Genomic DNA, 26,942 nt, shown 5'->3' on the forward strand with positions numbered 1-26,942 from the left:
GATTGGCTACTTCTAAAAAATTAAACACCCCTACTATCCCGGAGTTAGAGGAATATGATGGTTGGAGTAATTTTACTCGTTGTCCATTAAAGATTTACAGGCCCTACTCCGTAATTCTTCCTTTAACATTTCCAGTATAAATCCAAAAGGTTGACTGCTTTGGCAACGTGCCTTATCCACGGTTTAATAACGCTGCCTTTTGCTTTATATAAGTTTTCAAATTGTATGAAATATATACCAATAGGTCGTTATTAACCTTTAGGTAGTGGTTTTCTTCATGAGGTCTGGTCGCTTCCATACACATACAGATTTTCAAAGATGATCAAGAAGTTTATCTGAATGGAGAGGAATGCACTGAGACGCCAGATCATTCACTAATGTGTAGGCACATACAGTTACACGGTTCATGCAACAAACACCGACCAAATATGGCTTGCGTGTTGCAAGGCACACCAGTTCCTGCTATCATCCCCACGTTCAAGTTCTTGGAAAATGGTAGTTATTTGATGCTCAATAATGAAGATTGTTCTGGGTTAATTAAAAGTATTCCTTTTATCGTAACAGTAAATGAACGGGTTATTTGCTGCAGAAATGTTCTATTTCCTCCCACACATGAACATAGGGAGTTTTCAATCTGGCCACAAATACCAACCTTGGGAGCACATTTCAACGGCATGACAAGAATAAGAGCTCTTTTGTCTCAGAGAGAGGTGGCCTTGACTTCGGCCCGTGAAACTTTCGTGCTTCACATAGCGAACACCCGTACAGAGGTGCAGACCCTTTTAAATACAGATTCGCCTTTCCATTTCAGCAAGATGGTTCGGACTATCTCTAACGCGTCCTCCACAAAGGGCCTGGCGCACTTTTTTAAAGTTGTTACCAGTGGTCTCGTGACTTCATTTGAGAAAATCTTTGGAGTCATCCCTGCTTTCTTTCATTCTATTTTTTCCACTCTGCTTCGTGGATTCCCATTTTTACTTGCATTACCAGCGGACGCTCTTGTGCTTTTTTACATTTTTAAATATGGATGTCCCTCCTGTGCAAGCTCCCGCCCTGCAGCTGCTGACACTGTTCCGCAATCGCATGCTAGAATATTATGGCACAATGCCGTTGGCGATATTAAGCACGGCATATGGATTATCTTTTCGATTCTCCTACTTCACCTGTGTCCAGCCTGTATTTCACTGCCTGACCTGTGATTTCGATTGGGCCATTGATTTGTGTCTCTGCGGACCGGTTTCTCCTGACGTCGACTTTAATCAGCTGATGACTCCTATCATTACTCACAAGTTGGTTTGTCCTGGCGAAAGGATTATGGCTGTGGCATTGATGCATGGACTAATTGGTCCCTGGAATTTACTGGCGGCAACACAGTCTTTCTTGGAACAGAGCTTTCTTGAAAACCCACCGAGCTGTCCTCTGATGTTGATAGAGGATCCGGTGCTGGGAGAGCACGTATGTTCTTTTCCGCTTTTAAATTGGATGGCTGAACTCTTTTCGGATGAAGACAGTGACTTCCTATTGGAGGCTGTTGCAGCTTATTTTGCATACACAGTTATGTCATAGACCTTTTTCATGTTTGATATGCTGAGTACTAGCATTTCATTGACAATTCATTGACTTATTTGTCAAGTTTTTATTATTTAGCTTGCCTATTGGCTTAAGACTCGATAAAGTACTTGGCTGTTTTATTTTTCTTTAGCATTAAATTTTCCTAGTTTTTAATGTTTTACCTTGCGGACCGTCCACATATAAACTTGCAATCTGCTCTCATGAGATGGCACTTCTATTATCTTATTCAGTTCGTTTCCGGATCATGGGGAGGTGTCATCTAGGTCCTGGATATCTTTACACCGTGTTAAGTTAGCATGGACTCATTACCGGTTTAAACGCCATTTTTTCCTTTTTTGCAACTTCTGCACACGACACTTAGTTGTTGCTTTAGCTTTCAACCTAATAGTTCATCGTGATTTACATGACAATAATATGTTATTGCTCTACTATCTGCTTTACTTGTTAAACTATATCTGTACAGCGAGTGCTGAAGTTTCAAGAACAACACGATACAGAATTGTTATGAGGTCTGATCTCCACGACTTCATACTCATAACATAAGTGCAGCTTCTGCCAATTCTGGGCATGAGGCGGGTTTTATATTGCTTTGCCGAACACACATACACAACACTTGATGCGGTTCACATGAAGAGAGAGCTGGTGTATGCTGATGTGATTCCTTCAAATCTAAGACACTAAAGTATCGGCACGCCCTAAACCAACACAAAGAGACCTTCTTAGCAAATAATATATTATGTGTATTAGGGAGGGTGAGATATAAGCAGCCGCGGGCCGTGGAGGGAGTTACGGTGGGGCAGGGAGGCGGGGAGGGGGAGGGGCAGGGTGGAGCCCTCTCCACTCTGCCCCTCCCCCTCCCCGCCTCCCTGCCCCACCGTAACTCCCTCCACGGCCCGCGGCTGCTTATAAGTGTTGCTAACTCTTATTCATTTACAGCACGTTAACATACTGTCACCATTCGCTTTTTATGTACTACTAACTATGCTGGTAATTTTGCTACTGATAATATGTGTACTTGTATTATCTAAGATACTATGCCTGAGAAGACGGCATTAGTAAATAAACATTTCAAATACACATGTGTTCTTCTTAACTCCATGTTCTGATTTCTAAGAACTATATAACGACCGACTGTTCATGAGTTCCACGTATCCTGAGGTACTATAAGTTCATATTCTGGATTGTCTAAACATTGAGAGTTTGTTATATCCAATGTGACACTGTACCTAGCTTGCTAAGGGGTTTTGATTACTAAGGTGAGTTTTGGGACACCCTAATTCGCCGAGGTTCCAATCCTCTGTCCACAGTTCTGTGTGAGAACAGAAACCCTGCGACAGCGGCACCCCTGAGCCTTGCTGGAGCTTCATCACACTTGCGATACAACTCCAGCAATGCGCCACCTTTACGGCACAGATACGTCACGCATCTGTGCTGTTTTTGCCCCATGATGCGCCGCATTGTAAATGCAGCACACCATAGGTGACGGAACAGCGGCACAGAATGACTAACACATCCCTGGTGATGCGCCAGTCATCATAAATCTATCCCTATGCTTCTTATCTTGTTAGAGATGAACCGCCATATGTATCATCAAAGTTTTTTGCATTTCCTAAATAGCGAACTTTAAGGAATAAATAGCGATTCTTTACCATTCCTAGTTTGCGATGACCTATTTGCTAATTACAAATTACCCATTCATTTCCATGCAGCAGGAGGCCCATAGGAATGAAGGTGCAATTTGCGATTAGCAATTACCTCATCGCAAATTACGAATTTTTCCGAGGGTGCAGGGGTGTCTCAAGAACACCCTGCTGCACCCCTGAAAAAGAAATTTGGGGGCATATGGCGCACATAAATTTTGAAAACATTCCTTTACCTCAAAAACGATTTTCAACTCATAATTTGAAAACACTGCACATGGGGAAATGACTTAAAATGTCCTTAAGACACATAAAAGCGTTTTTTGATTGCCTTTGCACCATGTTTCAGTCACCTTTAACATGCCTATGTAACGCAAACATTCAAAATCTAAATTTGCCATGCACAGGTGGGAGCATATTTACAAGCAATTTGCTCCACAGACAAACTTCTTACATTGAAATGGGAAAAATAACATCAGAGACTCTCAATTACCTTATAAAGAAGCAGACACCATTATGTCCTTCTCATCAATATTAAAACCATTGCTTTTTCTCAAAAACGATTTACAAGTCATAATTTGAAAACACTCCACAGCTCCTATGCACATAAAAGCCCTGTCAGTACTAATACTTCACATTTTCTCCAATTACAATTTCTCAAAGAAACAAAATCTATTTGTAAAACACTTGAGACAAAGCAACATTTGAAAAACACAACTTTCTTCATAATTTTCTCCTTAAAGCACACTATTTTCTATCTAAATTAAAGAAATCTTTTCTCACCTTAGCAAATACTTTGAGTTTCAAAACAGTCTCAGAAACACACCAATTTGTCTTCAGCAGAGCAAAAGGTATGCACTCCAGACTCTGCAGCTATCAAAAGCACAGAAATGCTGTAATTCCTCACACATATCTCTCATGTCACCCAATCAAAACTCTTCCCTCACTTTTTTTCAAAGCAAAACCCTTCCCCCCTCTGCCCCCTCTCTGCTTTTTCTGCATAGCAACCACCTCTTGCAAGACCTCTGGTGTTTCCAAGTTAACACAACAATGTTGCAATTGAACTCTGAACTCTCAGTGCACCTGCATATCCAGAGCATTCTTTCATTTAATGATTTTTTCTTCGCCACTCAAAATACATCTTTCAACGAACTCATCCATGCACACTAACTTTCTGTTTTCAGCAATCAAAATCCACCAATCACTCTTACTGCTTCATTAACACAGAAACTCCTCAGTTTTTTTCATTTTACACTCTCATTTTTTCAACTGCCATTTCATTGCCACACTTCATCTGACTGCAGGAGAACCTTCTCTCGCCATGTTTTCTGTCTGGATTGTTGGACATAGTTATATCTATTGGGCTCAAAGGTACGCTGAAAACAGGAATTTACCTAACCTCAATTTACAAGATGTGGAAATTAAGTGGTTTGGCCACAGAGGATTAAAATGTCACCAATTGATACCATTGGTGAAAACCTTTATGCATTTGCCAAAACCTGACCTGTTAATTGTGCACTGTGGAGGTAATGATTTGGGCACTTTGACTGGGGTAGGTCTGGAAATGCTTTTAAAGGACACCTTTGAGCAATTGATGGCACTTTTTCCTCAGACTGCCTTGGTATATTCAAATATATGCCAAAGACAAAAATGGAGGTGGTCGAACCAATTTTGTCCACAAATTGAGAAATCAAGGAAGCATGTAAACAAATCTGTTTCAGCTTACATGAGAGACCATGGAATGGGCTCCCTGTACAATAATAACTTGCGTTACTACATGCAAGATATCTACAGAGGAGATGGAGTTCACTTCTCAGATGAGGGCAACAGAATTTTCACTCTGAATTTAAGACTGTGCATTGGTACCTACTTATAAGTACCTAAATGTACCATAAACCCAAAAGCTCTTCTCAGAGCTACCCTACATCTGATCACTCACAATTATTATTTTACTCTAACTTTTTTCACTAATTTTCAAGAAAGTACGCTCCCCAGAACGCTTCCCGGTTCGCGAACCGGGCGCACTCCACGCAAAAAAACTAAAAAAACGGTATATATTTTTTTTGCCCTGCGAGACCCTTTCAAAGCCTCCACATCAAACCTAGGGGGTCAGGGACGATCTACTATGCCCCCTTATGGTCATTTGCCCCTTCGCTTTGGCCTCCTCTTGTCTCTCGATCCTACCGAGAGACAAGATGGCGGCCGCTACGGACTGTTTGGAATGTTTACAGACGCCGAAGAACCAATCAGCTTCGCAAACCTCCGTAACGCGAAAAGTACGCGAAGCGGAGCGCTGTTACAGATATATATCTTTTTTTTAACGTTAATTTCTCAAAATCCACTGGAGCACATATATTGAGACCTAGCAAAGGCACATCGGGCTACCAGTCCCTACAATTTTGCCAAGTTTCGTGCAAATCCATTCAGCCGTTCGATTATTATTATTTTATTTTTTTTTGCCCCGCGGGGCCCTTTTAAAACCTCCACATCAAACCTAGGGGGTCAGCGACAATCTACTATGCCCCCTTATGGTCATTTGCCCCTTCGCTTTGGCCTCCTCTTGTCTCTCGATCCTACCGAGAGACAAGATGGCGGCCGCTACGGACTGTTTGGAATGTTTACAGACGCCGGAGAACCAATCAGCTTCGCTTCACAAAGCTCCGTTGCGCGAAAAGTACGCGTACTGGAGCGCTGCCCGGTCCCCTGTTACAGATATATATCTTTTTTTAAACGTTAATTTCTCAAAATCCACTGTAGCACATATATTGAGACCTACAAAAGGCACATCGGGCTACCAGTCCCTACAATTTTGCCAAGTTTCGTGCAAATCCATTCAGCCGTTCGGGCTAAAAGTGAGGCCAACCGCCCTATGGAAATTAACATGGGAAAAACGCGTTTTGGGACCCCCCTTTTTTCTCGGCCCCCCCTTGACGAACCCCCCCAACATTTTCAGGGGCTGCTCAAAAACAAAATGTGCCATTTTCCAGACAATTTCAGCCAATTCCGTCCACAAACGCCAAAGTTATTAGACATAGAATTTTCAAAAATCCCATAGAGAAAAAATCCTAACTATATATACCTACTGGCGACCGCCAGTAGGTAATATATATATATATATATATATATATATATATATATATATATATATATATATATATATATATATATATATATATATATATATATATATATATATATATACATATATATATATATTACCTGGCGATAGCCAGTAGGTATATATAGTTAGGATTGTTTTCCATAGGGAAATCGCAACATTCTATTGGGAATAACTTTGGCGCCGGTTGGGGAATCTTCTTGAAATTTTCCTTAACTTTGCCTCGCGGCGCTCCGCTCCTTCCCTGAAAGTTTGGGGGGATTCGTCAAGCGGGGGCCGAGATAAAAGGGGGGTCCCAAAACGTGTTTTCCCCATGTTAATTTCCATAGGGTGGTTGGACTGACTTTTATCCCGAACGGCTGAATGGTTTTCCACCAAACTTGGCAAAATTGTAAGGACTGGTAGCCCGCTGTGCCTTTGCTATGTCTCAAGATATGTGCTCCAGTGGTTTTTACGAAAATTAACTTTGAAAAAATATATATTGGGCTACATTGGGCTATATATATGTTAGAGCCCAAATGTAGCCCAATGTAGCCCAATGTAGCCCAAAGATGGCCACCGGAGACAAAAAAAAACAAATGTAGCCCAAATATCAGCCAGATGTAGCCCAACTATAGCCCAATGACAGAATGTCCCAGAGTGTTCTAAAGAACAACTAGAACGCTAACAGTCTTACTTATGACAAAAGTATGGCACACCTGAAGTCATCTTGATTGGAATAAAGTGTTAACACTTAAAGCATTTAATTTGCAAAGGAACAAAATGAGGGGTTTCATTTTGCCAAAGAAATTTTATATATATATAAGGTGTATGTGATTGTCACGTGGATGATGTCATCAGTGATGTCATCAGTGATGTCATTTGAGATGTCATCAGTGATGTCACTGACCATGTCATGAATGATCTAATATGTGACATCATCAGCAGTGGATTGCGGGTGCGCAAAATATAGTTAGTACAACTAAGTATATAGGAGCAATTTCATTGGTTTTGTATGAGTAAAATGTCCAGCTAACTATAACACCACTAAAACTTATAGTTTTTTGAGTGAATTTCAAAGGTTTTTTAAAAACTAATTCCTAACTATATAACTCCTGAAACCTATGGTTTTTTCAGTGAATATATATATATATATATATATATATATATATATATATATATATATATATATATATATATATTACCTACTGGCGGTCGCCAGTAGGTATATATAGTTAGGATTTTTTCTCTATGGGTTTTTTGAAAATTCTATGTCTAATAACTTTGGCGTTTGTGGACGGAATTGGCTGAAATTTTCAGGAAAATGGCACATTTTGTTTCTGAGCAGCCCTTGAAAATTTGGGGGGGGTTCGTCCAGTGGGGGCCGAGAAAAAAGGGGGGTCCCAAAACGTGTTTTTAACATTGAGTTTTCCATAGGGCGGTTGGCCTCACTTTTAGCCCGAACGGCTGAATGGATTTGCACGAAACTTGGCAAAATTGTAGGGACTGGTAGCCCGATGTGCCTTTTGTAGGTCTCAATATATGTGCTCCAGTGGATTTTGAGAAATTAACGTTTAAAAAAAGATATATATCTGTAACAGCGGACCGGGCAGCGCACTGGTTCGCGGACTTTTCGCGCAACGGAGCTTTGTGAAGCGAAGCTGATTGGTTCTCCGGCGTCTGTCAACATTCCAAACAGTCCGTAGCGGCCGCCATCTTGTCTCTCGGTAGGATCGAGAGACAAGAGGAGGTCAAAACAAAGGGGGAAATAACTATAAGGGGGCATAGTAGATCCTCGCTGACCCCCTAGGTTTGATGTGGAGGTTTTAAAAGGGCCCCGCGGGGCAAAAAAAAATAATAATAATAATAATCGAACGGCTGAATGGATTTGCACGAAACTTGGCAAAATTGTAGGGACTGGTAGCCCGATGTGCCTTTGCTAGGTCTCAATATATGTGCTTCAGTGGATTTTGAGAAATTAACGTTCAAAAAAAGATATATATCTGTAACAGCGCACCGCTTCGCGTACTTTTCGCGTTACGGAGCTTTGCGAAGCGAAGCTGATTGGCTCTCCGGTGTCTGTAAACATTCCAAACAGTACGTAGCGGCCGCCATCTTGTCTCTCGGTAGGATCGAGAGACAAGAGGAGGCCAAAGCGAAGGGGCAAATGACCATAAGGGGGCATAGTAGATCCTCGCTGACCCCCTAGGTTTGATGTGGAGGTTTTAAAAGGGCCCCGCGGGGCAAAAAAAAAAAATAATAATAATAATCGAACGGCTGAATGGATTTGCACGAAACTTGGTAAAATATTAGGGACTGGTAGCCCGATGTGCCTTTGCTATGTCTCAATATATGTGCTTCAGTGCATTTTGAGAAATTAACGTTCAAAAACAAGATATATATCTGTAACAGCGCTCCGCTTCGCGGAGATAAAATTATATCTGTATTACCTAGCTGTTGCTAACACCAGTTAGCGACGGCTAGTAGGAGATAGCGACCATCTTGGGTCCCACTTTGCATGTGAGTGATATTTATCACTAATGACATGCAAAGTGGGCATGCCAAGATGTTAGCGACTGGAAACAGTCGCTAACATCGCTATCTCCTATTATCAACTTTTGGAAATATTCGAGATAAGCGCGAATATCTCCAAAAAGTAACAGCTGCCCTGAGCAGTTCTTAGCCATGTTATCCAATGGGAGGTGGATAACATGGCTAAGAGCATTAGCTCGGTAATGCATGAATATCGCGGAGTTTTCAGCGATATTAATGCATTGCGCTCGTTTTTTATCGTATTTGCGATAAACCTTGATAATAGCAAGGTTTATCTGCGATAATTTCTGACGGTAAAAAAATCTTTGCAATGCATCGTTAGGGATAAATATCGCTTAACTTTGGTAATATGCCCCAACGTCTGTTAACGTTCGATTCGAAGGAAATCAGGAATTGTTGAAAAACATTGTGTGCGCCATCTTGTCTTTTTTCAAATGCCACACTTTTGTCGTGCACGGCAGCCATTTTAGATGCCTTGACCAGACCCACTCTGTGCACGCTGTCGATCCTTAGCATGGCTCCCCACCCTCGCAAGCATCTCACCCAGGCAGTGGTCACCCCCGCTCTCTGTCTTATGCATGGGTAATAAACCTCCCCCCATCTGCGCTGCTCTTCCCTGAGAATCACACCCTGTGCCCGCCCGACACCTCCCTTTCGCCCTATTCACTACCGCACCCTCTGACACTCCTTTTCCTCTGTGTCCGATTGTCCAGGCCGGTCCTAGGCTATCAGCTAGCCCTGCAGATGTAGTTTATGGCCACAGCTGTAAAGAATCACCCCTCTTCAAAGGAGTTATAGTAGATCAAGGCCCACACTCGATGAGATCCGTCACAGCAGAAGCGTTGCTATTATCTGAAAACCATCCTGTATTGTGATTGGGGAGGGGACCGAGCGTGAAGCGGAAGATTCCAGGGATGACTCTTTGTACATCAAAGTTTTTACAATTATGTGTCACATTAAAAATATATAGCACTCCGACAAAGTAGTAAGATTATAAAACTTTAATAATTTATAAATATATACAAGAAAACAAAAATAGTAATAACATATAAACATTTTTAGAGAAAAACAACGAAGTAGCGGTCGGCTGTGCGAATAGTCCCAACGCAGCACAACGTCCAGATTTCCGGCGTGGGGCGTCGCGGGGGGTGGGTCATCAGTAGCAAACTGTTGTGCGAATAGTTCCAAGGCAGCAGAACGCGCCGAAATCTAGATGACACGAAAGTGATGTCTAGTAAGTTGCCACCCAGCAAATAACGGCGTGGGGTGTCGCGGGGGGTGGGTCATCAGTAGCAAACTGTTGTGCGAATAGTTCCAAGGCAGCAGAACGATGGCACCAAGGTGATGTCCAGTAAGTTGCCGCACTGGTTTTGGTATCCTACAATGCTGCTCCGAATAACGGCGTGGAGCGCCCCGGGGGAGGCGGCGTGAACGGGCCTCTCCAGGTGGAGTCTCATCTGTTTTAGTGGGGCGCCCCTTTACCGTTTCAGTTGCCATTCCGTCCGCTTTTGGTCCACTGTGTCAAAATCCGCCATTCAGCTGAGTTGCGCCCACTCTTGCGGTGCAGCGATAGGCGGCTGCCACAGGACTCTCAAAATGGCGGCAGGCTCTTTCCTTTTTGGGCGTGGTCCACTGAAATGGCCCTGGGACACCTTGGAAATCGGACGCTTGTCTGCTAGGTCTTGGACCCCATTCTCGAAAGCGTCCCCTCCGCCTTGAGAATTCATCAAAAGTTTTGGGGGCCCCGACTCCTGCAGGCTTCTGGTGGGGAGCGGCTGCCATGATTGCTCGCGGAATGACCACGACGGAGCTACGAGATGGTGGTGCTCTCATGCTGACGCCAGTTTAGTCTGAAACATCCAGAAACAAGGTGGGGCTTTCATCGTTTGGGGGAAAAAAAAAGTTTTCATCCAATGAAAAGTGTTGTTTTTAGGTCATATGATCAAGCTTTCCATCATTCGGAAACCAAAAGTAAAATGAACCAATGAAAAGTTTTATAAACAAGTCACATGACCTGTTATGCGGCATAGGGTATAAAATGCGGAGAAAATACGTTGGCACGTGAGGCGGCGTCAGTAGCGGACCGATGTGCGAATAGGCCGAAGGCAATACAACGCGCCAAGATCCGGATGGCACCGAGGTGGTGTCATAGTTGAGAGTTCTGAGCAGCGGTTGTAACACTGTCTGAAGCTTATTTGCAGCTGCTGCAGCTTCACTACGCGCCAAGATCCGGATGGCACCGAGGTGGTGTGTAGCAAGTTGCCGCACTGGTGTGGCCATCCTACAATGCTGAAAGTCGGCGTGGGGCGCCCCGTTGGCCTGTGAGTTTGCGTCAGTAGCGGACCGATGTGCGAATAGGCCGAAGGCAGCACAACGCGCCAAGATCCGGATGGCACCGAGGTGGTGTCTAGTAAGTTGTCGCACTTCTGTGGCCATCCTACAATGTTGAAAGTCGGCGTGGGGCGCCCCGTTGGCCTGTGAGATGGCGTCAGTAGCGGACCGATGTGCGAATAGGCCGAAGGCAGCACAACAATATTTTCTGACTGACACCACAAGGCGCTGAGATGCCAAGATCCGGATGGCACCGAGGTGATGTCTAAGTTGCGGACTGATGTGCGAATGGGGCCAAAGGCAGCGTAACAATATTTTTTGTATGGAAGATACCACTAGGCGTTGAGATGCCAAGATTCGGATGGCACTGAGGTGATGTCTAAGTTGGTGTGGTCATCCTACAATGCTGAAACTCGGCGTGGGTCGCCCCATTAGCCTGTGAGATGGCGTCAGTAGCGGACCGATGTGCGAATAGGCCGAAGGCAGCACAACGCGCCAAGATCCGGATGTCACCGTGGTGGTTTCATAGTTGAGAGGCACTTCATCTGCAGTGGGGCGCCGAGATCCGGATGGCACCGAGGTGATGTCTAGCAAGTTGCTGTACTGGTGTGGTCATCCTACAATGCTGAAACTCGGCGTGGGTCGCCCCATTAGCCTGTGAGATGGCGTCAGTAGCGGACCGATGTGCGAATAGGCCGAAGGCAGCACAACGCGCCAAGATCCGGATGTCACCGTGGTGGTTTCATAGTTGAGAGGCACTTCATCTGCAGTGGGGCGCCGAGATCCGGATGGCACCGAGGTGATGTCTAGCAAGTTGCTGTACTGGTGTGGTCATCCTACAATGCTGAAACTCGGCGTGGGTCGCCCCATTAGCCTGTGAGATGGCGTCAGTAGCGGACCGATGTGCGAATAGGCCGAAGGCAGCACAACGCGCCAAGATCCGGATGTCACCGTGGTGGTTTCATAGTTGAGAGGCACTTCATCTGCAGTGGGGCGCCGAGATCCGGATGGCACCGAGGTGATGTCTAGCAAGTTGCTGTACTTGTGTGGTCATCCTACAATGCTGAAACTCGGCGTGGGTCGCCCCATTAGCCTGTGAGATGGCTGTTCTTTGGATTTGGGCCTGGTCCACCAAAATGGCCCTGGGACACCTTAGAACTCGGACGCTCGATTTTTTTTTCCTTTCCTGTACATGCAAAAAAAGGTAAATGCCCGGTACGTTACACGCTTCATCTGCCACGATGAACTCTCCAGAGGAACCGAAAAAAAATATAGTTGTGGTAACTATACCATGCATCGTCATATGGAGAGGTGGCACCAATTAATTATAGTGCTGCATAAAAGAGAGATTTGGAGGAGAACCCCTGACCTGCTAGTACATTCATCAAAGAAGTGGCACTGAGAGCTTCAGAGGCAAGGGAAACGGTCCCAAATATTTAGAAGAACTTTGGAAAGATTAAAATGACATGTTTAGATTGTGGTAAATTAATTTCATGTGGACAGATGAGTGTTACTCTAATAAATACAGCATATGAACATCATCATAGTCGATGGTTGGTAGAGACATTTTGACTATATCCTGGACCTGCCCGTCCTCGCCCAAAATGGCGCCGGAATAAATGGGACTCGTAACTCCTTGTTGTGTACTGGTTGCAGAACCTTGAAATCACGAGATACGTATGCAGTTTTGAAGCACATGGCGGGCGGGGACGAGAATTGATTGAATATTTCGACATCCCTATTGATATTAAGTTCTGATGTGTTATTGATTACTGTACTGTTGAAAGTTCGAATTAACGTCACCCATGGTACTTGCCCGCAAATGTATATCTAGATAATTTTATTGTAACTGGCCCTGTCGTATTTTAATTATAAAATGTACGTCCACCGATTCCGTAACTGTTAGACACCTTAGTTCTTGCAACCTAATGGCCCGCCCGTTACGTTCCTCTACAGTGTAAATGTCTATTCATCATATACGATTACAGTTTGCTCTGTGGCAGGCCCACGTGGTTATAGGCTCGTATTTGTATCATGAAATTTTCTCAATAAAGGTTTTTAAAAGAAAACATGGTAGTAGTATATACATTGGTAAAGTTTTTAATAATAGTGACTGTTTTAGAATCATTAAAAGGCAAGTGAAATAAAGCAGACCAATTACATGAAGGGTAAAAGGTATAATACGAAGGAACGCAGTAAAGATAAATGGTCAAGGGCTGTTGTGTTTTCTATTCCTGCAACATAAAGTGATCGATAAGAATCTCATATTCAGGCGTATCGGCGACTAAGACAGCAGGTCGACCCTCTTTTGCTCAACGGCTCCGTCATGGGACGAAGAAACGCTCTTTTTCTCGAAAAAAGAATATATTTTACTTGCAGGACAGTTGTAAAATTTCCGGGAAAGTACATTAGCCTGGAACATTATAACATATATTTAAGAAAAAATAATGTTCGGAAGTAATGAAAAGCGTAATTTTTAGGTCATATGACCAAGCCTTTCATCATTACAATAAGAAAAGTAAAATGAACCAATGAAAAGTTTTATTAACAAGTCACATGACTTGTTATGCTTACGTTACGCGCTGCGCGCCCCGGATGACTACCGGATGCGCTAACGCGGCGCGTCATATGACGCATTACGCGACAACGCAGGTACAGAATATAGTCAAAATGTCTCCACCAACCAGCGGTCGGAACACAACCCCTTTCAGCAGGCTAAATAGTTCTGTTAAATGACAACAGAAGGGACAGGCAACAAGAACCATCAGTCAAAGAGGGGAGAGCTAGTTCTTCTCTACCGGGTTACATTGGGGCGCTACCGGAACTGATCGAATTGGTAGTCTACAGTGTTTCTGGATGTTTCAGACTGAAGCTGGGGTTAGCATGAGAGCAGCACCATTTCGTAGCTCCGTCGTGGTAATTCCGCAACCAATCATGGCAGCCGTTCTTTATCGTTATTTTGGGCGGGGTGGGTGGCGGAGCCGAGCTGTTTTGCAGCCATCATTGTGTGGAGTTCAGTTCATCTCACTAGTTTTGTATTTGTCATGAGGGGTTGTTCCTAATGTTTCTATTTTAGCGAGGTCAAAAAGAGATCCCATTAGTGGCCTACTGATTTTGCTCGATTCCTTTTCTTTTTTTTTTTACACGATTTTTCGTTATCTGCAAAGACTAAACAGAGTATTGCGACTCTGTGTTTGTTTGTAAATAGAGAATGAACCAAAGAGAACTAATTCTAAAACAGTAAATACTTGGATAACAATCAATCAAATGGAGAGAGAAGCAGGCACGACGGATTACAATGGGGGCAAAGACCTGCGTTAACTACCTTTCACTATCTGCAAAGAGAGAGTACTCCTAATAGAAATGAGGGGGGGGGGCACCATTCAAAGCAGATCAGTGTGCATAAACACGAAAATGTTTTTACTTACCACGTACTTGACATTCGACAGCTTATGATATTTGCTATTAAAAAACCATTGAAATTCACTGAAAAAACCATAGGTTATAGACCATATATAGTTAGGAATTAGCATTTACAAAACCTTGAAAATTCACTGAAAAAACCATAGGTTATAGACCATATATAGTTAGGAATTAGCATTTAAAAAACCTTATTTTACTCACACAAAACCATTGAAATTCCATATATAGTTAGTTGCACTAACTATATATCGCGCACCTGCAATCCACTGCTGATCATGTCACATATTACATCATTCATGACATGGTCAGTGACATCACTGATGACATCACTGATGACATCTCAAATGACATCACTGATGACATCACTGATGACATCTCATTTGACATCATTCTTGTGCTAATACGATAAACCTCTTCAGACTCTAATATAACCTTAGATACACTCAGTGTATACAGACACTCACACACTTCCACTCATCCATGGAGTTACTCACACACCCAGTCAGTCATGCAAAGAAACAATCTCATCTCCATTTCTTCAACTATACAGTTAAACACACCTTACTTATTGAAACATATACTAACACATATTTACTCTCTTATACAATCCCTGATACAAGTTCACAATGATCGATACAACCACTCACTCATTCGGTGGCTCTCATGCACAGTTATTTATATATGCCAACTCTCACATGTACTGTGTTTTACATATGTACTTACTATGACATGTAGCATTGAGATATCCATTCACTCATCAATACACTCATGCACACAGTCAACTGCCCATGTAGCTGTTTCCACATGCACTCTTGAACTCATACACCTAGTGAATAAACTGTTCACACATCTATGCATAGAGTCACACACCTTCCAGCCACCCCCACACAAACTCAATCTCCCATAGAAATACTTGGGCAAGCAATTAATAACACATATAGCCTCTCGTATATCTAATGATCAACACATGCAGCAGTTTACAGAACAACAGACATAATGATGCACAAATTAAGACAGTTTAGTCACTAACCCATGCATTCAGTGAGACACATTTAATCACTCACTCATACAGTCAGTCACGCACCTACTAAATCCTTCATCCAGACACTTATACATCCACTCATTCTTCAATATGTAAGATATATTTTAACTTTACAGAAACATACAGTCACTGGATGTTGTCATCAGTGATGTCATCAGTGATGTCATTTGAGATGTCATCAGTGATGTCATCAGTGATGTCACTGACCATGTCATGAATGATGTAATATGTGACATGATCAGCAGTGGATTGCAGGTGCGCGATATATAGTTAGTGCAACTAACTATATATGGAATTTCAATGGTTTTGTGTGAGTAAAATAAGGTTTTTTAAATGCTAATTCCTAACTATATATGGTCTATAACCTATGGTTTTTTCAGTGAATATATATATATATATATATATTCACTGAAAAAACCATAGGTTATAGACCATATATAGTTAGGAATTAGCATTTACAAAACCTTATTTTACTCACACAAAACCATTGAAATTCCATATATAGTTAGTTGCACTAACTATATATCGCGCACCCGCAATCCACTGCTGATGATGTCACATATTACATCATTCATGACATGGTCAGTGACATCACTGATGACATCACTGATGACATCATCTAGTGTCTGTGTGTTTTTGTAAAGTTTAAATACGTTTTACATATTGAAGAATGACTGGATGGATGGAAGACTGAGTGTGTGTGTGGCTGGCTGGGAGGTGTGTGACGCTGTGCATATCAATGTGTACTTGTATCAGTGATTGTATAAGAGAGTAAGTATGTGTTAGTATATGTGTGAAAAGTATGGTGTTCTGTGTTTAACTATAGATGAGGAAATCGAAGTGTGATTGATTCTTCACAGGACTGACTAGGTGTATGAGTGCATATCATAGTGTTCTAATAATAACTGACTGTATGTATGAGTAATTGTATGGGTGAATGAGTGAATGTGTGTGTAGACGTACGAATCAGTGAGTGCGTATGTAGTAACTGGTATTGGTGTGTCATGATGTCATCAGTGATGTCATTTGAGATGTCATCAGTGATGTCATTTCAGATGTCATTAGTGATGTCATCAGTGATGTCACTGAAGTATGGTGTTCTGTGTTTAACTGTATAGATGAAGAAATGGAAGTGTGATTGATTCTTTACAGGACTGACTTGGTGTGTGAGTAACTCCATGGATGAGTGGCAGTGTGTGACTGTCTGCATAGGTGTATGAGTGCATATGATAGTGTTGTAATAATGAGTGACTGTATGTATGAGTGATTGTATGGGTGAATGAGTGAATGTGTGTGTAGACGTAGGAATCAGTGAGTGCGTATGTAGTAACTGGTATTGGTGTGTCATGATGTCATCAGTGATGTCATTTGAGATGTCATCAGTGATGTCATCAGTGATGTCATTTGAGATGTCATCAGTGATGTCATCAGTGATGTCACTGACCATGTCATGAATGATGTAATATGTGACATCATCAGCAGTGGATTGCGGGTGCGCGATATATAGTTAGTGCAACTAACTATATATGGAATTTCAATGGTTTTGTGTGAGTAAAATAAGGTTTTGTAAATGCTAATTCCTAACTATATATGGTCTATAACCTATGGTTTTTTTAGTGAATTTTCAAGGTTTTGTAAATGCTAATTCCTAACTATATATGGTCTATAACCTATGGTTTTTTCAGTGAATATATATATATATACACAAACAAAGGTTACCCCACTGGAAGAAGCCACAGGTAAGTGCACAATGTTCCGTTTATTTCAAGGCACCTGCATTCTATGTAAAAAAAGGAGTGAACAATCTTCAGAGTTCAAACTGCCAGACCTGTTTCGGAAATCCTTTCCCTTCATCAATGGCATTCTGTGGATGGAAAACGATTTTCACGTGCACTGATGAGTTTTAAAAGAGCCTGCCCCAGTGGGCGTGGCTGTATTCACAGCCTTCTGGTTTCTGTAGTGCTCCGTGGTTTTACTCGAGTGAGTCCGTTTTCAAAAAAGGAAAATATAAACACATATAAAAAAGCCCTTGTGGGTTAGATGTTCGCTCTTAATTAAAACACAAATGTCTCACTCAGATGCCTTTCGGGAAATACCTCCCTTCCGCGATGACACTTTCTTGGCGCCATCAGGGTCTGCTGCTGCAGCGGGTTTCTGCCGCGGCCGGGTATAGCCGCTCCATATCCACAAACAAAGGTCACCCCACTGGAAGAGGCCACAGGTAAGTGCACACTGTTCCGTTTATTTCAAGGCACCTGCATTCTATGTAAACAAGCATTTACAATGCAATGGTCTCGGCATTATTAAAGGTAGAGCTATTGGCATTGCTCATGACATTTTTTTCCATTTTTTTAAAAAAACATAAATAAATGGTATTGTCATTTACAATGGCAATAGGTGAGCATTAGAGAGTAGTAGAGAGTATTTGCGGACACAGAGCCACACACACAGACAGACCCGTGCACACACACACACAGACAGAGCCACATACACACACACGGCCCAACACACAAAGCCCCCCACACACACACAGAGCCCCACACACACACACAGAGCCCCCCCCCCACACACACAGAGCCCCCCCACACACAGAGTCCCCTACACACACAGAGCCCACCCCACACACAGAGCCCCCCACACACACAGAGCCCCCCACACACACAGAGCGCCACACACACACACAGAGCCCCCCCACACACACACACAGAGCCCTCCCCCACACACACACAGAACCACCACACACACACACACAGAGCCCCCACCCCACAAACACAGAGCCCACACACACACTGAGCCCACACACACACACACACACATAAAGCCCCCACACACACCCAGAGCCACACACACACACCCAGAGCCACACACACACACAGGAGAGCAAGCACAGCGAGGGGGCAGGGAAGCAAGCACAGAGAGGGGACAGGGAAGTAAGCACATAGAGGGGGCAGGGAAGCAAGCACAGAGAGGGGGCAGGGGAGCAAGCACAGCCAGGGGGCAGGGGAGCAAGCACAGCCAGGGGGCAGGGGAGCAAGCACAGCCAGGGAAGCAAGCACAGTCAGGGGGCAGGGAAGCAAGCACAGCCAGGGAAGCAAGCACAGCCAGGGGGCAGGGAAGCAAGCACAGCCAGGAGCCAGGGGGCAGGGAAGCAAGCACAGCCAGGGGGCAGGGAAGCAAGCACAGCCAGGAGCCAGGGGGCAGGGAAGCAAGCACAGCCAGGGGGCAGGGAAGCAAGCACAGCTCGGCTCCCCGTGAGAACCATGAAAGAGTACATATATCTGTACATTGGCCCAACGCAGCCAGCATGTACCTTGCCATGTGTATTGGTGTATATCTGGCTTAAACTGCCTGCCGTGTGCATTGGCTTACGGTGGAATGCATCTGCCTTGCCCTGTGTATTGGCCCGGGGAGGGGCAGCGCTACCTGCTGTTTGTGTCGGCCCAGGCTGGTGCTCCAACTGCCTCGCTATGTGCATCGGCCTGGGTCAGGCTGCAGCTGCGTTAGCTTGTGTCTTCGTTGGCTCGGAAGCGGGCTGCGACTCCTGAGGAAGCCAGCCTCTTAGCAGCAGAAGCCACTGAGTACCATCCTGACAGTCCAAGGCAGCTACGCTCAGTGAAGACAGGAGCTTTGCATGACGTCCATGGTGTTCATTGCTGAGGCAGCACATGAATACCATCGGCCACCATCTGTGGTCAGAAGCCTCTCCGAAAACACTGAGGTGAGTGCGAGGACTAAAGACTGTTTTTCTGTCCAATCAAGCGACGGGTAAGTACTAGAGTGGACAACGAACTGACTGCACATTTTATTTGTGGGAAACGTAATTTGCACCTGAGCCTTATTCGTGCTCTACCAAAGCTGGCTGGGGACAATCTTAGACAGGGTGACCCGGGAGACAGAAACATGAAGAGGAGGACTTAAGTGCCATAATTAGTGCTGCATGCCTACTAGTAGCGTCTAATTTACAGGTCCTGGGTATAATGTATAACACTCTACTAGGGGTCTATAAATACATTAGATATGCCAATCAGGTGTAAGCAAATGTTACCATAACTTAGAGTATGAGCACAGGCACTTTAGCACTGGTTAGCAGTGGTAAAGCACACAGAGTTCTAGGCCAGCCCGGGTTGCCACTATACCTAACAGGTCGGTAAATTGGGTTCATTAAAGCACTGATTTATTCTTTTCGACTTCTTTGTAGTTCATAAATAACATTTTAAGGGAAAACATGACAGTGCAGAGTGGTGTAGGTAGAGGGCTGCTAATGACACAAGACAGTACCAAGACATAGAAAGAGAAATTATGAAAATAGGGTAAAAAGACAGAGAAAATGAAAGAGTGAGCAGAAAAGACAGATGTGACAGAAGAGCATGGAAGCAAATTAGACGGTTATAATGCAAAAAGAGGAGAGGGAGCTATGAAGAAAGGAGGCAAGGAAGGAGTGTTGAAATTATGGATGAAAAGTTGATAGGATGGATAGATGTATGAAAGTAAGAATTTTAAATTGAAGAGAAGTTTTCAAGGGAATCCCAGGCAGGCGTGCAACACCCATTGGACTCACCGGGCTTCAGCCCCCCCCCCCCGTCATGTGTGGCAGCCCGGGATGAGACAGATCCCGGGCACACACACAGACGCACCCGAACGTTTCACAGGTCTTTAAAAGACCATTTGAATGTTAATTAGGCCTTGCTGTTGTTCCATCCCTTGTTGGAGGCCCTGCAGCTCCACTCTGCACTCTGCCTACTGATTAAAGGTTCAGCCCCCCCCGAAATGTTTTCTTAGGCCCCCCCCTCGAAATGTGGCTCTAGTCGCGCCTCTGATCCCAGGTATGCTTGCTTCACTGGCTCGTCACAATTAAAGGTATGTTTTAAAGTAGTGGATATTTTTATTTTCTGTTTACTCCCTGGAGTTTTACAAATTCTCTACATGCCTTTAGTCATGCTAACTTCTTACCAGCAACTAATCTTTAACTCTACCCACTGTACTACACTGTACAATCCAGTACTCACCCAGCCTCCCAGTCCATCCTGTCTTTCTGTGTTTTCACTGTGACCGCTGTCAAGCTCACTAACCCACCTCTGGCTTTATCCGTGGACACTGTTGTCTGAAGTTCTGCATTCTGCCTCAGAGTTGCTCTACTTCGCCAGGAAATTGGCAGCTGATGATTCATCCCTGCACTGCTTTCCTTACATCATCAACTATTTAAGAATCCTTCACTAAGCTGAAAAGGCATTTCGGGACACCACGGGGAAATGCCTGCTAGACTTAGGGACCAGTTGTTGCTTTTATAGGTGTATGGTTTGATGGGAAAATAAGTGATTGATGCTGGAGGAAAGCAATGCCACTGTATAAGTAATACTGGAATATCCCATAAACTCCTCTTCAAAACTGCATGTAAAACGTATATCCACGTGTGGCCAACATATTTATTTAAATAGTTGTTCATTCAATGCATAGTTTGGCCCTATTTAAAAAGCGTGAGTGTGGAGTTCCTGAAACCCACCTAGAACAGTCAGACTAGCTCTCTCGGTGCAACATGTGGCTGGTCTTACATTCCACTTGCCTTCTTTTAGGTCCCAGTGGGCCCTCCTGATCCTGCCCCCCCCCTTCCCCACCTTCCCCCCTCCTCCTGGTGAACATGTGACAAAGGTATTACATACATAAGAGTGTGTCTTTTCAAGTTTTCGTGAGGCAGAAAGAACTCCCATCAAGCCAGCAGTCTGATAGGCATGCAGGGGTGCTGGTGGCACTAGCAGTCTCAGTGACGCGAGACCCTTGGGGCGCGACGGTCAGACTCTGTCGCCCACTGGCCTGGCGGATGCACTGACCTCCCGTGTGCCTGCAGGCCCCTCCCTCTGCTGAGAACCCGTCTTTTCTGAGGAGGTTAAAAAGCGCAGGGCCTCCGCCGCCGCAGAGACAGTGATAATCATAAATGTAGGGAAGTGGTAGCCAGGGCGGTAAATCACTGTCAGCGGGCGGGAAGGCGAACAGATTGCATGTGCCATGACTTTCCCGTGCCAGCTTGTGCCGGCAGGGGTGTGATTCGGAAACTGTCATTACGAGTCACTTGAGCCCGGGAACCCATTAGGGTAAATGGACCTGTGACGCAGCCATGAATTCCCCTCCTCTGCTCAGTGCCTGCGAGGTTTGGAAGATGTAGAGAGAGGAGCGCGCGCAAGCACGGCAGAGGGCTGTGACGGGAAGGCTACGGGGTAAAGATGGGACAGAGGGTACAGACTTATTTCGGGGAAAGAGGCAGTCAGGAACTCTCCTTTTGCTTCAGCGTGGCACCGGAAATAGAGATTTTTCAAGTTTTTAACATTTTCATGAATGACGAGATTACATCACAGGAAGGATGCCAAAGGGGTTTAGACATCAATGACTAGGCAGGGCATGGCGTCATTGATATTCAATGATGTGTATATATATATATATATATATATATATATATATATATAAAATAATAACATTTTAAAATATTAAAGAATACAATTAATACAAAAAAAATTAGATTTAATATATATTTTAACAAATATAACAAATAAACGTAATTGAAAAAGTTAAACACGCACATAATAATTAATATGTACATTTACTTTAAAACAATTAATAAACTATAAATGGTAATTCATTTTAATAATTTTAAAATGATATACAAATGTACAAATATATATATATATATATATATATATATATATATATATATATATATATATATATATATATATATATATATATTTCTGCTGAAACCACACCTGTGAGTGCTTTCCATTAGGAGTGAGAGATGGTTGCTTCTGTTCGTGTATGAATAGCGGCTCACCACGGCAGGAGTGAGCACCCAGGACGATTTGGAGTGGCGATGGTGAGGATCGGTAATTGAAATATATATATATTCACTGAAAAAACCATGGGTTTCGCACCAGTTATAGTTAGCTGAACATTTTACTCATACAAAACCAATGAAATTCCCACGTTATAGTTAGTTGGACTCACTATAACTCGCGCGCCCGCAATCCACTGCTGATGAAGTCACATATTACATCATTCATGACATGGTCAGTGACATCACTGATGACATCACTGATGACATCTCAAATGACATCACTGATGACATCACTGATGACATCTCAAATGACATCACTGATGACATCATCCATGTGATAATATGATGCACCTCCTCACACTCTAATCTAACCTTTGATACACCCAGTGTTAAATACACACTGCCATTCCTGAAATTATTGACACACCAATACCAGTAACTACATATGCACTCACTGATTTCTAGGTCTACACACACATCCACTCATTCACCCATAGAATCACTCATACATACAGTCACTCATCAATAAAACACTATCTTATCCACTCATACACCTATACAGACACTCACACGCTGACACTCATCCACAGAGTTACTCACACACCTAGTCAGTTATGCAAAAAATCAATCACACTCCCATTTCCTCAACTACACAGTTATACACACTAAATCTTACTTATTCAAACATATACTAACACATACTTACTCTCTTTTACAATCACTGATACAAGTACACATTGATCCATACAGTCACTTACGCAATCACAGGCTCTCATGTATAGTCATTTATATATGCCAACTCTCACATGCACTGTGTTTTACATATGTACTTACTTGAACATGGAGCACTGAGATAGCCATTCACTCACAACACACCCATGCAGACAGTCAACCACCCATACAGCTCTTTCCACATGCACTCTTGAACTCATACACCTAGTGAATCAACTGCTCACACATCTATGCACAGAGTCACACACCTCCCAGCCACCCACACACACACTCACCCTCACATACAAATACTTGGACAACCAATCAATAACCCATATAGCCACTCATATAGCTACTGATCAACACATGCAGCAGCCTACACAACAACAGACATACTGATGCACACATTCAGAAAGTTTAGCCACTAACCAATGCATTCAGTAAGACACATTTAATCCCTCGCTCATACAGTCAGTCACGCACCTACTAAATCCTTCATCCAGACACTCATACATCCACTCATTCTTCAATATATAAAACATATTTTTACTTTTCAGAAACACACATTCACTGGATGATGTCATGTCCAGAGGAGGCACCCCCAGAACTATGCCCGGGAGAGTGTCAGGGCTCTGGCACGAGAAGCACCAAGGGATGGTGCTTCTACTTCAACTGGAGGAGCAACTGTATCGGTGAGGGGGCGACCAGAACAGCTCATCCCAAATATTCAGCCTGTTTTTAATGAGGCCACAGTTAAATGCAAACATTGTGATGCTCTACTTTGTTACGGGGAACAAAGTATTTTGAACATTGTTCGTGCATTAGAGAACCACCGCTGCCGTCCCCAGCCCTAATTTTTTTTTTTTTTTTTTGCTCCTGTTGAGCAGTTTGCCATTCCCTGTTTTTGTTTTTGTTGAAAAAAAGAAAAAAGAAGAAAAAAAAAGTTCTTTTTAGAACTACCTCCAATTCTCAAAAATGAGCTGTATTCTTTAAAAAATGAAAAAGAGTAACTGAAGTGGAGTGCAGTGAGAGAGGAGAGGAAAATGAGTGAGGGAGCAAAGAAAGGGACGAGAGGGGAAGGGAAGTGAAGTAGGGGACTGAAAGAAGGTGAGTGGGGGGAAGGAGAGTGAGGAGAAGGAGAGTGAACATGTGGAATGAGGATAAGTGAAGAAAATGTAGTAAAGGAACGGGGGTGTGGAAGGATAAGAAAAGAGCAGTAATGTTTAGGAAAGAGAGGAGATACAGAATGGATAAAGACAAATGAGTGTGAGACAAGGTGAGTAAGGGAGTGAAGAGACAGAGAAAGTGAAAGAAAAAGTGAGAGTAGAAGACTGAGAGCCTCATTTATGAGACCATGCGTCACTTTTACGCTGCTGGTGCGTCACTTTTTGTGACACACCAGTGGTGTAAAAAATGCACCTTGTTGAGTCATATTTACAAAGTGACGCATCTAGGTAGATGCGTCACTTTGTAAACCCCTGCGCCACATTATACCTGCGCCAGGTGTAATGTATGCAAAGGGGGCGTATTGACGGAAGAAAGGGTCGTAGAAGTGACGCAGTGAAATCTATGAGATTTCACTGCGTCACTTTTAGGACGCCGTTGCGTCAAAATCTTGCGCCTGTCTCACAGCAGGCGTAAGACTGACGCAGGCCCTTTCACATGGGGCTGGCCCCATGTGAAAGGATGCATTGCTGGAGTTGCGTCACTTTTGTGACACACTCCAGCAATGCGTCACTTTTGCGCTTACAGATACGTCAGAAATACTGACGTATCTGTAACTCCTTGCGACATAATGCGTCATATATTAAATATGACGCATCAGGAATGTCGCAAGGAGAGCGCACTGAGAAGTGATGCATCGCTGCTTTCACGCAGCGATGCGTCATTTCTCATAAATGATGCCATGAGTGAGAGAGGAAAGAAACATAAGTGAGGGAGTGTGGCTGTGTTATAGGGAGTGAGTGTGATAGAAGAGGAGTGACAGACTAAGGGGTCAGAGAGAATGAGGCTAACAGAGAGAGAATGAGGTAAGAGGAGTATAGAAGTAAGAGGACAGAGGGAGTAAGAGAAGGAATTAGTGAAGTGGAGTAAGGAGTGTAAGGGAAGGGAAAACAGTGAAGGAGCGAAGGATGGGAAGAGAGAGGAAGGAAAGTAAAGGAGAAGGTCTGAAAGAAGGTGAGTGTAGGAGTATGGCTGAGTTATAGGCAGTGAGCGTGACAGAAGAGGAGTGAGAGACTAAGGGGACGGAGAGAATGAGGCTAACAGAGAGAGATTGAGGGAAGGGGACGGTAGAACAAAGAGGACAGAGGAAAAAAATGAAGGAGTTAATGAAGTGGAGTAAGAAACTGCACATTTTAATTGGTTATACTTTTGAACACTTTGAAAGTCACATAACATTCACCCACCCCCCAGTGCTCATTCCCCTGTTATCATGTTAACTCCCTCCTCACCCAGCACACAGTTCAGAAGTTCTTCATTCTATGTTGCAAAAAAATGCAACAAGAGTGTTTGACCTCTCAATCTTTTAGCTAATCATGTGCAATGTTTCTTGAAATGACTTTTCCTCAACTATTGAAATGACTTTTTTTTTTAAAAAAAGCATGCACCCTAATTTTCAGTGCTGAATTTTTAGAAAGCACCAATCATGTTTTGTTTTTCAAGTGCACTAAATCTCAACCAGTTTTTTACATAACTCCTACTTTCAAACTGCCATTTCATTTCCACAACTCATCTGAATACAAGCACATCTACCTTGAAGATGACAAAAGTCTGGTTTGTGGGTCATAGCTTTGTCCACTGGAGTCAAAAATACACAGCTAACAGAGGTATTTACAACCTTGATTTACCAAATGTGGACATTGTATGGATTGGACAGAGAGGATTGAGAAGTCACCAATTGATACCATTGGTAAAATCCTTTATGCATTTACCACACCCTGACCTCATAATTGTGCACTGTGGTGGCAATGACCTGGGCACTTTGACTGGGGTAGGTCTGGAAATGCTTTTAAAGGACATCTTTGGGCAATTGATGTCACTTTTTCCAAAAACTGCCTTGGTATTTTCTAATATATGCCAAAGGCAAAAATGGAACTGGTCCAACCAATTTTGTCCACAGATTGAGAAAGCAAGGAAACATGTAAATAAAGCTGTTTCTGCCTTCCTCAGAGACTATGGTATGGGTTCCATTTACCACAACAACTTGCGTTACAACATGCAAGACATCTATAGGAGAGATGGTGTGCATTTTACAGATGAGGGGAATAGAGTTTTCCTCTTGAATATAAGACTTTGCATTGGTACCTACTTGTAGGTACCAAAAACACCCACATATCACAGCAGCTCTTTTCACAGCTACCCTACCTCTAAGGACTCTAAATTATTTTGTCACTATTTTCTTGCACTATTTTTCCCCGTGGTGCGCTCAGGGTGCGCGTACCCGGGAACGCACCCAGCGCTTACCCAGCGAAAACCCCCCCAAACAAAAATGTGTTTTTGTTCTTCAGGGTCCTTCTAGGCCCCCTCACAAAACCTAGGGGGTCAGGGGGTGTCTACCCTGCCCCCTTTTAATAATTTCCCCCTTTCTTTTTCTACCGAGACACAAGATGGCGGACTCTCCGGACTGTTTAGAATGTTGACAGACACCCGACAGCCAATCAGCTTTCCGCTCGCGCACTCCCGTAGCGCGCCGGGTGCGCTCCCCGGTACGCGTACCGGTGAGCGCTCGGAGCGCGCCTATAGATATATATG

This window comes from Lissotriton helveticus, chromosome 2_2, assembly GCF_964261635.1.
Source record: "Lissotriton helveticus chromosome 2_2, aLisHel1.1, whole genome shotgun sequence".
NCBI classification, from domain to species: Eukaryota; Metazoa; Chordata; class Amphibia; order Caudata; family Salamandridae; genus Lissotriton; species Lissotriton helveticus.